We start from the raw sequence: 3,682 nt of genomic DNA, 5'->3' as shown, positions 1-3,682 counted from the left end.
ATATATATATATATATATATATATATACACACACATATGTTTAGAGGTGCAGGCGTGGCTCTGTGGTAAGAAGTTTGCTTCCAAGCCACGTGGTTTCAGGTTCAGACCCACTGCGTGGGACCCTGGTAAAGTGTCTTCTACCATAGCCTGGGGCAGACAAAACCCTTGCGAATGGATGTGGTAGCTGAAAAGACCGTCGTATATGTGTCTGTGCGCGCGTGCGTGCGAATGTTTGCATGTATATGTGTATGTCTGCGAGCGTGTGTGTGTGCGTGTGTGTGCGTGTGTGTGCGTGTGTATGTGTGTGTGCGCGCGTATTTGTGGCCGCATTCTATTGACAAAAAGGTAAGGGATATATGTAATCAATCAATAGTTCATATGACCAATAGTTCATATAACCAAAAAGAAGCACACTCTAAAATTTTATTTAGAGGTTTGTTTGTTATAGTTGTATAAGCTACTCATCAGACTCGTTGGACAGATGTACATAACCCTCTATAACTGGAGTGAGGAATATATAGTTGTCAGTTAATTTTGTAAACAAAAACTCAGGAACGAAATTCAACTGGCCAAAACTTGGGAGTTGTGTAGATATCTCCCTTAGATCGTTTCCAGTTGTGTTTAAGATGGGTCAGCTGATCGTCGGCTGTTTTTTTTTCCTTTGTCAGCAAATGGAAAATTTCATTTTCCATCAGGAATTTCCTCTGATGAGCGCACTCAGTAAACACTTCTTTTTGAAACTAAAGAAGGTTCCTGGATCAAGTGAGTTTTTTCAGAAATCTTTCTCTCTCGGCCAAACAAAACTTACATCGTTTGCACCCACTGAGGTACGGTGCCGGTTGTTCTGGGATACTCTATTTAATTATATATGGTGTACCCTATTCTTTTAAACGCCATACGTAGCTGGTCAGAGACTTGATCTTATACCTTTCTGATCTTCTAAAGGAAGATCTGTGATTACTAAGTCGGTGCTGGAGAGAGGTCCCCTGTAGACCTGGCATATTTTCATGCCTGTGCCCTTGTGCTAGTGGTGTTACAGCTGTTACTGTTGTTGTCATTATCGCTGCCGTTGTTGTCAATGCCGTATCTGTTGTTCGCACCGTTACTACTGCTACTGCTGTTGCTGCGGCTGTTGCTGCTACTGCTGTTGCTGCTGCTACTGTTGGTATCGTTGTCGTTGTTGTTGTTATTGAGGACACGATGCTGGTGTTGTTGTTGCTGCCGTAGCTGCTTCTATTGCTGTTGTTACAGGCGAATGTGCTGCAACTGCTGTTGTTGTTGTTGTTGCAAACGCTGCCACCAGAGCCGGTCACCACCTCATACACTACACCTTCGAAGTTGTATCGAATTTTCTCATTGGGCACTCGTTACTAACCGTGTATCAGCTTCCTGCCTCTTCACAAGTTTTGAGAGTGTTCATTAATATTTTTAGATCCGGCATATTTCCGTGCCTGTGTAAACTAACCGCTTACGTTTTATGGGCTTAATTAGGTCAGTAAAGTTTCCATCGGAAAGGACTTTTGTGAAGTTGCAACAATCATTCATGACAAGTAATTGACACCAGTCAGACTTATAAGAATAACCATAGCAGTTGGAACTCGAAAAACATAAATTTTCACAAGACATTTGACGCCAAACCCTGAAGGTAATATTTGGATATTTCATACTGTTGCTGATTCTTTGGTAATCACTGCTTTTCTTCTTTTTTCCTGCAATAAAGATTAGAAAACAATTTAAGGATGATCAGGCAGAAACGAAAAGAAATTAAGAGACAAAAAATGGAAGAGTAAAAAGGAAAGAAGAAATAATATATTAGAAAGTAGAACAGCAGGAAAAGAAAAATGAAAACGAGAAAAGGGAAGAGAAAGAAGAAAAGAAATCACGAAAGGAGGAAAGGAAGAAAAAGTAGAAAGAAAGTAAAAGAGACACACTATACAGCATAGGTTCTCGAAGAAGGTCAAAAACGATTGTTTACTAACCAACTACAAACCCCAAATGGAGTGCTAATCCCATATTTAGAATACTGTTGTTACTAATACGAAAACATCCGAAATATCTTACGACGAACAAGTTACAATCTTTGACAAACCGAGACGCTGTCTTCTCTCTTTGCCTATTCTATTGTTACCACAATGGCTACCAATCTTCTAAACAAACTAATGACAGTCCACCAGCAGCCTAGCCCATCTGACACACTTGTCTCTCTTCCTCACTCCACCTCTACTGTTTCACTCTTCTCAGGAACCCCATCACACCTTCGCCTCTTTCTTTATCTCCATGACAATAAAGCCTCTGGAATTCTCTTCCTTTTCATTTTGTTCAAACAGAATCAGCGCGATGCAGTGTAAATCCGGCTTTGTGAAGCTCCCGGCGAACAGTTTTTGTGGAAGTGGTCAATAAGTTCTGCAGTAATTTTGGGAGCTGTACTTTTGAAAGTCCGATAGATCTATCTTTTTAATGAATTTTAATTACCTTTTTCTGGTGATATCTGAAAGGAAACAGCAATTTTAGCAAAGCATATTAAGCAACACTAATAATAATTCAACAACATAAAAATAAACAAGCTTTTGACGGTTTTATAGACGGTTTTATTCTCATAATAATTTGTACAGTGAATGACTCTGGTATGCGTTTCAAGCTTCAAATAGCCGTTTTCAAACACTTTTCTTTATTCACCAGAATGGTTACAAATGAAGAGAGGACGAAACAAGGACAGGCAGACAGACAAGGGACCGGGGATCGAATGGGAGTAACAACGTGATAATAAACATTAAACATTACAAAAAATGAATAACGATGAAGTAAAAGAAAAAAACTAATGATTAACAAGAATAAAGTGGAAGACGTTGTCGACCCCACAAACCACATTCCCACACTGAAAACTTTATTTTTCCTTTTGTGTTCTCGCTCAAACAGGTTCATTCACTCTCAACACACTTGCTATAGATTTCCATTTTTTCGAAACACCGTACGACAGGCATTTCTTCTCCAGCCTTATTTTTCTTTTCATGTGGAAAAGAAAAAAGTTAACAAACTCTGGGCTGGAGATAAAAATACCTGTCACGATCCTATTTAATTCTCGTCTTCCACACTACCTCTTTCGCGATAGCTACTACCGAGAGAAAACAAGTCTGCTCTTCCCTATTCAGGGAGGGCGGCGGAACAATCTTAATTATAGACTCGGTCGACAGTTGTAATCTTCTCAGATATGACATCAGGTATTCGACATAAGCCCAAAGCTCCGAAATCTTCAGACATTGTACAATTGCGTGCAGAACAGTTTCACTGTCCTGCTCGCATCTTGGACGAGTCGACGAAGACGAAGAACCATGCCTAAAGAGCTTATCTCAAACAGGTAAGGCACCTCTGTAACACTGCCATGCCAGGGACTTCTGGTAATTGTCCATAGGCCCTGGCCCGAATGTTCTTCGGTACAGGCTGGCGAGCTGACCGTCATCGAAGCCCGGGGTTTCTCTCAGGACGTCGTCACACTTGAAATCTACTAACCCTCTATAGAAGGAGGAGGTGGAACCCCTGCCACCGGCATTGCTTGACTGGGAGAGAAGCACGAGTGCCTGACGAGACTCTGCTTGCCAAGCCCCCAACCTCGATCTACGCTTAATCCATGGGTCCAGTTCAGTAAAAGATGAGGACCATGGAAATAAGTCTGATGAACGGAGAC

The sequence above is a fragment of the Octopus bimaculoides genome, chromosome 14, assembly GCF_001194135.2.
Source record: "Octopus bimaculoides isolate UCB-OBI-ISO-001 chromosome 14, ASM119413v2, whole genome shotgun sequence".
NCBI lineage: Eukaryota > Metazoa > Mollusca > Cephalopoda > Octopoda > Octopodidae > Octopus > Octopus bimaculoides.
This window is presented reverse-complemented; position numbering follows the sequence as displayed.